A 12,166-nucleotide genomic window follows, 5' to 3' on the forward strand; every position below is an offset into this window, starting at 1 on the left:
GAGGTCGACCAGCACGCCGGGGAGCCGCGGACCCGGTGACTCGGCGCTCGAGGTCGACCAGCACGCCGGGAGCCGGGGGCCGGGGATCCACGGACTGGGGAAACTCGACGACGTGGGACTCGAGGTCGACCAGCGGAACGGGGGACCGGGGACATGGCGACCCGGGACTCGAGGCCGACCGGCACGCTGGGGGGCTGAGGACCCCGAGGCTCGGCGCTTGACGCTCGAGGTCGACCGGCACACCGGGGACCGGGGCCCCGCGGACTGGTGACCTGGGGCTTGGCGCTGGAGGTCGACTGGCATGCCGGGAGCCGGGGGACCCGGTGACCTGGGACTTGAGGTCGGCCGGCACGCTGGGAGCCGGGGACGCTGGGATCTGCGGATCTGAGACCCGAGGTCGACCGGCACACCGCGGACCGGCACGCTGGGGGCCAGGGACACGGTCACCTGAGCCCCGAGTCCCGACCCCTTAGCCCCGGGGTCGACCCGAACCCCGGTTGCCTGAGTGCCCGGGACTCGAGGAGACCCGAGTTCTACCAGCACGGCCGAGCCCCGTGACCTGGGATCTGCGGAGCTGGGGGTCCGTTGACCTGGTCCCCGAGGTTGACCGGCACGCTGGACTCCGCCGCGGCCGTCTACCCCAAAGTTTAGGAAACCCGTGGATCGCTAGCGACTCTGGGCCCGGTGAGGTCGGCCACCCGAGTCCCCGGGTTCGATGACGAGCGTTGACCCGCTGCCCCCCGGCGCCACCGCCCTGGCCCACGCCTGTCCTTTCTTCCCGTGATTTTTTTTTTTTTTTTCCTCCCACCTCCACTCCTGTCGCCGCTTCCCCCGATCGGATCGGCCCCGCCTTCGTTTGCGTTACTATCCTGGACACCCGTTTCTTTCGTTGTAGCACTGGTGGGGGCTGCGTGACGGCGAGACGACGACCATCCACAGACGGTATCTGGTGGCAGGAAGGAGGGTCTCGGTTAGGCGTCCGTTCGATCCACAGAGCCCTCTTGGTGCGCCCTCCGTTCCGTGTCCCCCTCCCCCCACCCCAGCCGGGAAACGCTACTGACCCAGGTGCCTGGGGACGAGGCCGTGCGCCGGCGAGGCAGGTGCTGCGTCCCGGCCGCTCTGCTGCGATCGGCCCGTAGTCGTCACACACGGACTCCCTCACTCCACCACCGTGGTGCCCGGACGCCCCCTGCCTGTTGGTCGCTTTTATACTACCCAAAGAGGTCGACGGGGTGGGCGGTGGGGCTTGAGGAAGCTGTCTGGGAGTACATGGATGGAAATAGGAACAGTTGTAGTTAGAAGGAATGGGAAGGGGGGGGTGTGCGGGGGCGGGCGGGAGGGGGGTGTTTTCACGCACGCACGGGAGGGGCGGAGGGGCGGAGGGGCGGAGGGGCGGAGGGGCAGAGAATAGGATCTCAAGATCATTTTGGAAATCTCAACCTGTGTTATTCTCCAAGCACCTTCAACAGAAGTATTTGGTGTAAAAGATGACCACAGAGGGACAACTCAAAACACCACCTCTGCGGCTGAGGGGCCCCCGGACAGACAGGGAGGGTCAGGACCGGAAGGACAGCTTCCCTCCTTCCTGGAACCCAGATGGGAAGGCAGAAGTGCTCCCCCACCCCGACTTAGAGTTGAGGCTCTGCCACACTCAGGCGGTGCTAGTCGCCCACTCTCTTGCTGTCCAGAAGGAATTCCTGTTCTCCTGTGGGGTCATGTAGTTCGGGGGAACTTCCCAAGCCGCTCAGCTCACAAGAACACCTACGCCCAGTGTCATGAACTCCCTCCCTCACACTCGCCATCCCCCTCTGAAGCCCAGAAGGGAAAGAAAAAGAAAACATCGACTGCCTGCCTGCCTGCCTGCCTGCCTGCCTGCCTGCCTGCCTGCCTGCATTTACTATTCTATGTGTTGCCTCACCTATTAACACTGGAAACACAACTCGCATGCCAAATATTCCCATCCTTGTAAAAGCGAACAGTTCAGGGCACCTGGGTGCCTCACTCGGTAAGGTGCCCGAGTCTTGCCTCAGGTCATGATCTCGGGGTTCTTGAATTTCAGCCCCCACATCTGGCTCTGTGGTGACACCTTGGAGCCTGCTTGGTGATCCATTCTCTCCCTCCCTACCCCCCTCTCTCCCACTCACTCACTCAACTGGAACGAATGCATACGTAATAAGTAAATAAATGTATATGTGTGTGTACACTTCAGCGGGCTCTTAGTCTACTACTCACAAAGCTATGGGACCATCACTGTTCATTCCAAACTATTTCCATCACCTCAAAGAGAAAGAAACCCCACGCCCCCCTCTTCCTCCCCCCCCCCCCCAAGTACCTTCGACACTGACTCGAGGTTTCTCAACAGCCTTGCAAGCCCTGCAATGTTTCCAAACACTGGTGCTCCCCAACCCCCCCCCCCCCCCCCGTCAAAGAACTCCCCTAATTCAGGCACTTCCGGGTTGTTCCAACACCTGGAACGGCGGGGGGGGGGGGGGAGGGGAGACTGCTGTGTTGGGGGGGGGCGGCACGGGACACAGAAGCACTCTGAATCCCCTTCCCTTTGCCTCTCTTCCATCTGGGGTTTCCTGAGGTGTATCCTTTGACGCCATCACTCATCTATGAGAAATGAGAAAAAGAGGACCGAACGTGGCTAGATCGTTTTCGATAGCCTGATACGCATACCCACACGCACACCAAAAGAAACGAAAATTGCGATCCGCTGGAAGGTCAAACGACGGCAGAGTGGTGCAACTAATGACGCTACACTCACACGATACGAGAGAATGCGGCTGTTACAGATTATGTGGGCAGAGAGGTTTTCGTAGCACGGGAATCCGCTTGTGGTGTTCCGATACTTCATGACGAGCGGTGGGAAACCTTCTTAGAGCCGAAGACACCAAATCATCATTTCAAAGGCTACGGGTGGTGAAATCGCTCTGGCTTGCAACTTCTTAACCCCCTATGTGGTTCTCCATGATTGCATTTCAGCTTCCTCCCTTATCCGAGCCAACGACCCTACCTGGTTTTTAGGTATTTATTTGTTTTTAAAGAGGTTAAGTACGACATTGGGTCCTAAACGGAGGCAGAGCTTTGGCTACTGGTCTCCGAAACGATGATTGTCTCTATATTTGTATGGATCTGCCTAACTTTTGCCTCTCACGCCTTTCCTCTCGCTGCATAACATCTTAAGATGAAGGGAGCCCGCTCAGGTGGGACCGCCGCTTGTGGAAAAAGTCATCGGGGCAAAATAGTGAAAGCAGCGTCGATCAAGAATATGTTGCGGGTTACACACATATTCCCGTTTCATCCCCACCCCCTATCGATCAATCACTTACTCCCCTTTGATGCCATGTTTTGTTTATTCCTGTATTTATGGATGGGTTTTCAAAGATTTTATTGTAAGTAAGCGCTACATCCAGCGTGGGACTCGAACTCGCAACCCACGAGATACAGTTGCACGATCCACCACCTGTGCCCACCAGGTACGCTGATGCCACGTTTTCTTTCTTTGCCTCCCTGCCGGCTGGCCTGCCTCCCTCCCGGCCGGCCGGCCTGCCTGCCTGCCGGCCTGCCTGCCTGCCTCCTTCCCGGCCTGCCTGCCTGCCGGCCGGCCGGCCTGCCTGCCTCCCTCCCTCCCTTCCTCCCGGCCTCCCTCCCGGCCGGCCTGCCTCCCTCCCGGCCAGCCGGCCTGCCTGCCTCCCTCCCGGCCTGCCTGCCTGCCGGCCGGCCTGCCTGCCTGCCTCCCTGCCGGCCGGCCAGCCTGCCTGCCTCCCTGCCGGCCTGCCTGCCAGCCTGCCTGCCTCCCTGCCGGCCTGCCTGCCGGCCTCCTTCCCGGCCTGCCTGCCTGCCTGCCTCCCTCCCGGCCGGCCTCCCTGCCTGCCGGCCTGCCGGCCTGCCGGCCTGCCTCCCTGCCTGCCGGCTGGCCTGCCTCCCTGCCTCCCTCCCTGCCGGCCTGCCTGCCTGCCTGCCTCCTTCCCGGCCTGCCTGCCTGCCTGCCGGCCTGCCTGCCGGCCTGCCTGCCTCCCTCCCGGCCTGCCTGCCTGCCTGCCTGCCTGCCGGCCTGCCTGCCTGCCGGCCCTCCGGCCGGCCGGCCTGCCTGCCTCCCTGCCGGCCTGCCTGCCTCCCGGCCGGCCTGCCTGCCTGCCTGCCTGCCGGCCGGCCGGCCTGCCTGCCTCCCTGCCGGCCTGCCTGCCTCCCTGCCTGCCTCCCGGCCTGCCTGCCTGCCTCCCTGCCTCCCTGCCTCCCTGCCGGCCTGCCTGCCTCCTTCCCGGCCTGCCTGCCTGCCTGCCTGCCTGCCTGCCTGCCTGCCTGCCTCCCTCCCTCCCTCCCTCCCTCCCTCCCTCCCTCCCGGCCTCCCTCCCGGCCGGCCTGCCTGCCTCCCTCCCGGCCTGCCTGCCTCCCTCCCGGCCTGCCTGCCTGCCTGCCGGCCTGCCTGCCTGCCGGCCCTCCGGCCGGCCGGCCTGCCTGCCTCCCGGCCGGCCTGCCTGCCTGCCTGCCGGCCGGCCGGCCTGCCTGCCTCCCTGCCGGCCTGCCTGCCTCCCGGCCTGCCTGCCTGCCTCCCTGCCTCCCTGCCTCCCTGCCTCCCTGCCGGCCTGCCTGCCTGCCTCCTTCCCGGCCTGCCGGCCGGCCGGCCTGCCTGCCTGCCTGCCTGCCTCCCTCCCTCCCTCCCTCCCGGCCTCCCTCCCGGCCGGCCTCCCTCCCTCCCGGCCTGCCTGCCTCCCTGCCGGCCTGCCTGCCTGCCTGCCTGCCGGCCTGCCTGCCTGCCGGCCCTCCGGCCGGCCGGCCTGCCTGCCTCCCTGCCGGCCTGCCTGCCTCCCGGCCGGCCTGCCTGCCTGCCTGCCGGCCGGCCGGCCTGCCTGCCTGCCTGCCTGCCTCCCTCCCTCCCTCCCTCCCGGCCTCCCTCCCGGCCGGCCTCCCTCCCTCCCGGCCTGCCTGCCTCCCTGCCGGCCTGCCTGCCTGCCTGCCTGCCGGCCTGCCTGCCTGCCGGCCCTCCGGCCGGCCGGCCTGCCTGCCTCCCTGCCGGCCTGCCTGCCTCCCGGCCGGCCTGCCTGCCTGCCTGCCGGCCGGCCGGCCTGCCTGCCTCCCTGCCGGCCTGCCTGCCTCCCGGCCTGCCTGCCTGCCTCCCTGCCTCCCTGCCGGCCTGCCTGCCTGCCTGCCTCCTTCCCGGCCTGCCGGCCGGCCGGCCGGCCGGCCTGCCTGCCTGCCTGCCTGCCTGCCTGCCTGCCTCCCTCCCTCCCTCCCGGCCTCCCTCCCGGCCGGCCTCCCTCCCTCCCGGCCGGCCGGCCGGCCTGCCTGCCTGCCTGCCTGCCTGCCGGCCGGCCTGCCTGCCGGCCCTCCGGCCCGCCGGCCTGCCTGCCTCCCGGCCGGCCTGCCTGCCTCCCGGCCGGCCTGCCTGCCTGCCTGCCGGCCGGCCGGCCTGCCTGCCTCCCTGCCGGCCTCCCGGCCTGCCTGCCTGCCTCCCTGCCTCCCTGCCTGCCTGCCTGCCTGCCTGCCTGCCGGCCGGCCTGCCTGCCGGCCCTCCGGCCGGCCGGCCTGCCTGCCTCCCTGCCGGCCTGCCTGCCTCCCGGCCGGCCTGCCTGCCTGCCTACCGGCCGGCCGGCCTGCCTGCCTCCCTGCCGGCCTGCCTGCCTCCCGGCCTGCCTGCCTGCCTCCCTGCCTCCCTGCCGGCCTGCCTGCCTGCCTCCTTCCCGGCCTGCCGGCCGGCCGGCCTGCCTGCCTGCCTGCCTGCCTGCCTGCCTCCCTCCCTCCCTCCCGGCCTCCCTCCCGGCCGGCCTCCCTCCCTCCCGGCCGGCCGGCCGGCCTGCCTGCCTGCCTGCCTGCCGGCCGGCCTGCCTGCCGGCCCTCCGGCCCGCCGGCCTGCCTGCCTCCCGGCCGGCCTGCCTGCCTCCCGGCCGGCCTGCCTGCCTGCCTGCCTGCCTGCCTGCCGGCCGGCCTGCCTGCCGGCCCTCCGGCCGGCCGGCCTGCCTGCCTCCCTGCCGGCCTGCCTGCCTCCCGGCCGGCCTGCCTGCCTGCCTACCGGCCGGCCGGCCTGCCTGCCTCCCTGCCGGCCTGCCTGCCTCCCGGCCTGCCTGCCTGCCTCCCTGCCTCCCTGCCGGCCTGCCTGCCTGCCTCCTTCCCGGCCTGCCGGCCGGCCTGCCTGCCTGCCTGCCTGCCTGCCTGCCTGCCTGCCTGCCGGCCTGCCTGCCTCCCTGCCGGCCGGCCTGCCTGCCTCCCTGCCGGCCTCCCTCCCGGCCGGCCTGCCTCCCTCCCGGCCTGCCTGCCGGCCTGCCTGCCGGCCTGCCTGCCTCCCTGCCTGCCTGCCTGCCTGCCTGCCTGCCTCCCTGCCTGCCGGCCGGCCGGCCGGCCGGCTTCCCTCCCGGCCTGCTTGCCTGCCTGCCTGCCTGCCTGCCTGCCTGCCGGCCTGCCTGCCTCCCTGCCTGCCTGCCTGCCTGCCTGCCGGCCTGCCTGCCTCCCTGCCGGCCGGCCTGCCTGCCTGCCTCCCTGCCGGCCTCCCTCCCGGCCGGCCTGCCTCCCTCCCGGCCTGCCTGCCGGCCAGCCGGCCTGCCTGCCTGCCTCCCTCCCGGCCGGCCTGCCTGCCTGCCTGCCTGCCTGCCTGCCTGCCTGCCGGCCGGCCGGCCGGCCTGCCTGCCTGCCTGCCTGCCGGCCGGCCTCCCTTCCTCCCGGCCTCCCTCCCGGCCGGCCTGCCTCCCTCCCGGCCGGCCGGCCTGCCTGCCTGCCGGCCTGCCTGCCTCCCTCCCGGCCTGCCTGCCGGCCTGCCTGCCGGCCTGCCTGCCTCCCTGCCTGCCTGCCTGCCTGCCTGCCTGCCTGCCGGCCGGCCGGCCTGCCTGCCTGCCTCCCTCCCGGCCTCCCTCCCGGCCGGCCTGCCTCCCTCCCGGCCTGCCTGCCTGCCTGCCTCCCTCCCGGCCTCCCTCCCGGCCGGCCTGCCTGCCTGCCGGCCGGCCTGCCTCCCTCCCTCCCTTCCTCCCGGCCTCCCTCCCGGCCGGCCTGCCTCCCTCCCGGCCGGCCGGCCTGCCTGCCTCCCTGCCGGCCGGCCGGCCAGCCTGCCTGCCTGCCTGCCTCCCTGCCGGCCGGCCTGCCTGCCTCCCTCCCTCCCTCCCTCCCTCCCTCCCTGCCTCTATGTCCAACTAAAACATGAAGTCTGTGATGTGGGAGCTGTAGCCATCTGGTTCTTCCTATATCCCGATCACAGACCAAAGAACGATCTTTGCCATAGATTAGTGTTTTCAATAAATCATCTGTTCGATGGCTATCGATAAAGGACATTGTCAACTTTTAACGGCTGTGGACCCTGCTCCTGGGCACCCAGGGAAGCTAGGCTTTAACATTTACCAAGCTCCAAATGACCCTGTCAACCCCCAAAGTGTGTGCTCTGTTTCTGCCCTGAGCACACGTTGCATGTCCGCTTCATTTAAATAAACAACAACAAAAATGGATCAAAGGGGTGACTTGGCTGGCTGGCTCCCTCAGCTAGGTCAGGGGAGCGGGTGACTCTTCATTGCTGGGCTGTGAGTTCGGGCCTTATGTTGGGTGTGAAGAGGACATAAAAACAAAACCAATCGATCAGTCAGTCAGTCAGCTGAGAATTAAAAAGGAGCCTTCCAAACATACAGATGAGAAAATGGAAGAAAACCTCCCTGGATCCCCAAAGATTAAAGTCACACAGCTTTGCACATACTGAAAACAGAAAATAAACCCTGCAAAATTTTTCTGCCGTGTCTTTCGTCATTATACCTCGTAACAACAACAACAACAACAACAACAACAACAACGACAACTCCTCCTCCTCCTCCTCCTCCTCCTCCTCCTCCTCTTCCTCTTCCTCCTTCATCCATTCTATTTAAGAATTCCCAACACTGACAACTCTTATAAAGACCATCCAAGCACGGGACACAGAACTGCATTAGACCACATTCTTATGGCTACCAGACAGACATTAGAACTTCCACCCTTCGTGGTGACACCCCGAGCTCACTGATGAACTCTGCTTCCGAGTACTCTCGTGAAGCACACCACAAGCTCAGTCCGTGTTCACGGGACCACACTTAACAGATCGGGAACAGAACAGAACACACACCATACGGCGTTCACAGCAGCTGACGGAAGGCCAGGAGAAATACAAGTACCTCACACATCCAACTAATGGGGTTCTCTGAGAACAAAACTCTCTTTACGTCTTCCAACGTCTTCCAACGGGTGTGGATGTCCTTTGGATGCAGAAAACATTCGCACGTCATTTGCTATCGTTGCTCTCGGCACGCTCTTGCACCGAGGCCAAGGGACTGAGAGATGCATCTCGCCAGGTTAAAAAAAAATCTATCCATCGTGTGCCACCGCCACTGAGTGTCTGCACGCACTCTCTCCTTTTCTCACTCACACTAGCCTTTCGTACTTTGGCACCACTGTCGGTCGAACACGAGGATCAGAAAACACAAGGTTTCAGAAGTTCAAACAGCCTTCTGGTTCCATAGCACACCCTTGCATTCATAGCATGGATACGACTCCGTGAAATAAAGAGTAGTGGATATAAATGGGACACCCAAGGTCAAAGTCACAGCCTGTATGGTGTGAAGACGAATTCAAGAGTGAGAAAGCACGTAGACGGAAATATTCCTTCCTATGGCAGAATATTTACAGCACTGCTTTCAATGAAGTGCTTCTCCCGTAAACATTTGAAAGGAGATGAACGGCACAGATTCAATGAAGGCTTCATACTGTACTTCTGCATAGGAAGGGAGACAAGTGTCACAAACTACAAACGAAAGCAAAAAGACCAAACGCTGTGACACCATGATCTCCAAAAAGGAGGTTTTCCTGGGGGTGGGGAATTAATGTGGTGGGGTTCCAATTAACACAAGGAAAAAAGAATGTACTTATAATGAATGGGTTCCATAGTGAACACGCACAAAGAATTCACTTGACGAGTCCAGGGATACAATATTACAGGAGAAATCCTTTGATGTCCATTGTAGCCTGTGTGTGTGTGTGTGTGTGTGTGTGTGTGTGTGTGTGTGTGAGAGAGAGAGAGAGAGAGAGAGAGAGAGAGAGAGAACGAGAACCAATCAGGCAGTTGGTTCGCTTTCAAACACCTGATATTTCGACCCTTGATGTAACAAAACTTCTAAAATTCCTTTAGCTTTGCCTCTCTTTCTAAAGACAAATGTCAAAAACAGTGGTGAATATACTCCACGCTGAACGTACTGATTCTGAAAACTCTCAGTACGGATGGGTTTTATAATACACTTAACCATGTGTGGGGTGCTTGGTTGGCTCCGTCAGTTAAGTGTGTGACTGCGGCTCAGGTCATGATCTTACGGTTTGTGGGTTCGAGCCCTGCACCGGGCTCTGTGCGGACAGCCTGGAGCCTGCTTCGGATTCTGTGTCTCCCTCTCTCTCTCTCTGCTCCTTCCCCTTCCCACTCTGTCTCTCAAAAATAAATAAATGTTTAAAAAAGAAAGAAAGGAAAGAAAGAAAGAAAGAGAGAGAGAGAGAGAGAGAGAGAGAGAGAGAGAGAGAAGAGAAGAGAAGAGAAGAGAAGAGAAGAAAAAAAGAAATACACTTACCATGTGTTTAGAAAAATTTGAATTCCTACCAGTCTATACCTACCCCACTGTCTAAATTCCCCAGCTGGAAGATTTAGAATCTGTGCTTGAGCCAAAGCCTCCAGGAAAACCGCTGCCTGACTCTGCATTTGATGCGGGTCCCCAACCGATGGCCGCACCTGATTTAGAACCACTATCGGAGTTCTTTCCAGAACCAGGGACCCGAGGAGGTTCCTCGACACATGGCACATCGAAGTACCCTACGACCCAGCACTTTCACGACTAAGTACTTAGCCAAAGGATACAGGTCTGCTGTTTCCAAGGGGCACACGCACCTCAGTGTGCATAGCAGCACTATCAACGGTAGGCAAAGTATGGAAAGGGGCCAAATGTCCATCGACGGATGAATGGATACAGAAGAGGCGGTATCCATCTAACAACAGAGCAGTGCGCGGCCACCAGAGGGAATGAAGTCTTGCCATTTGCAAGTACCTGGATGGAACTGGAGGGTGTCATGCAAAGTGACATTTGTCCCTCAGAGAAACACATGTATCACAGGACCTCACCCGTGTGAGGACCTTCACTTCCCAAACAGAGGAACTCGGGAAGGGAAGGGAAGAAGGGAAGAAAAAATAACATACAAACAGGAAGGGGGACAAAAACGTAAGAGGCTCTTCCCTAAGGGGAACAAACAGAGGGTTCCTGGAGGGGGTTGTGCCGGGGCGGGGGCTGAAAGGGTGAGGGGTATGAAGGACTCTCCTCCTCAAACCACTGTTGCCCTATAGGCTAACTACCTTGGGGGTACATTGAAAAAATAAATTCAATAATAATATCAGAGAGGGCGAGGGCGAGGGCGAGGGCGAGGGCTACCTGATCATCTGCCAACGTCACAAAGGGAAAGTCCGGGAACCGTTTGGGAATGAAGCTGTCTACCGCTTCTCAGTCCTGGCAAAAGAACAGCTGCAGCTTATAGGCAGTCACGTCCCTCTGTAAGGCACCCGACAAACGCCTTCCTGCTTCTCAAAAGCTCATCTGGGCTTCGATGAGATTCAGGAAGTTTGCAGTCACCCCATCGTTCCTCGATCGCATGACTTTCACCTCGGTTTCCTATTACGTAAAACGAACACAGCCAAAGCCCTTTGAAGGACTAGTGTGAATATCTTTCCTGTCCTGAACCAGAAGAACCTCTCCAAAGCTACCAAAATATTCTTTCAGATCCTGTTCGGTTGTTTTCCACGGGAGACCCAACACTCTTAAATCGGACGTTTTCTGGATGGCTCTCTTCACTTTCACTGCTGAAGAAGCAGGCATCTGTCTCGTCCCTTTTTCTGTGGCTATCTTTGGGATAAGTTGACGACTGTCCGCTACCGGATTTCCCCAGCCAGCATCAGGGATGTGCAGGATGTGTTTGACCAGCCGGACACCTCTCATACACTGAGACGCTGGATTCCGGTAGTGCAGTCCACGTGCTGCCGACAAACTGGGCTGTCACTGTGGACAGCAGCACTGTCCCGTCGTCTTCCGATGGCATTTCAATGGGCTCGTCATTCTCATCTTTGGTCACCCGAGTACATTCAGACACCTGCTCTTATTTCTCTGCTAGGGTTCCGCTGCTAGGAAGCCTGACAGGGAACCCGAAGCGGCGAGGGATCCAGGAGCAGCCCAGCTACTGCTTCGCTCCCGCGAAATGGCCGCCTTGTAACTCTTTACGGAAGAGGAAAAAACACCACCGTGACCGCCACCATTTAATAACCTTGCTCTAAGTGTGGAGAAAGCAACCACCCATCCCCAAAAGGAAACTTGGGCAGGCTACACGTACAGGACATATGGAGCCTATACTTGCAAGTGCTTACTTACGTGGGAACATGGAAGGGTCGCCTGAGTCCCTGATGGCCCAGATGGGGTTCTTTGGAGGTGTCTGAATGAGTTTTCTTGTGTGCTCCCTTAGAGAAAGCTGGCCGTGAGACGACGCGGCCAGAAACTAGGAAGCCCTTTGGTTCCATCAGCGAAGCCCCGACTTTTGGGGAGGAACGGACGCTCACGGAGATATCCCGGGCCACATTTGGTTTGTGGGTTGCTGCAGCTTTTTTTTTTTTTTTTTTTTTTTTTTGGCTTCTTTGCGCCAAATTGGCTGTGTTCTCATTGGAAATGGAAAACACCTGCGCGATGGGATCCATCCGCGGTAATGCTCTCGTGCGATTGGATTTGTTTTTACAAAAGGGGGAGATTTGACCATTGGGTCTTTCGTGTCCTCTCCACAAATAGGAGTGAAACAAAGGCTGATGTTGGTTTGCATCTTGTTTGTGGATCTATGGCCACAGGTGTTATCCATGTGAGATGTTTTCTCTACCTCTGGATGCTATTGCTAACACCAATTTGTAAACGAGCTCCGTTAATGTGTTTCAAGGCAAGCTCTTGTAAACATTGGGCATTCTAACACTCGCGAGGATCAGAACAAACCCAAATGTGTTTCACATTCACGTGAACGGGGTGTGTGTGTGTGTGTGTGTGTGTGTGTGTGTGTGTGTGTGTGAAATTCTCTACATTCAGAGTTTTACTCCATAAGAAAGTTGCCTCACGGGAAGGGACACAATTGATGGCCCAGAGAGAGGAGAGATACAAATTGAACA

General features: G+C 60.9%; 1 pseudogene; it reads right to left on the minus strand.

Moving 5' to 3' along the window:
- Window positions 1-8,625: 8,625 nt before the first annotated feature.
- Window positions 8,626-11,713, minus strand: LOC125158131 (TAR DNA-binding protein 43-like; annotated as a pseudogene).
- Window positions 11,714-12,166: the final 453 nt, after the last annotated feature.

The sequence above is a fragment of the Prionailurus viverrinus genome, unplaced genomic scaffold (assembly GCF_022837055.1).
Source record: "Prionailurus viverrinus isolate Anna unplaced genomic scaffold, UM_Priviv_1.0 scaffold_106, whole genome shotgun sequence".
NCBI classification, from domain to species: domain Eukaryota; kingdom Metazoa; phylum Chordata; class Mammalia; order Carnivora; family Felidae; genus Prionailurus; species Prionailurus viverrinus.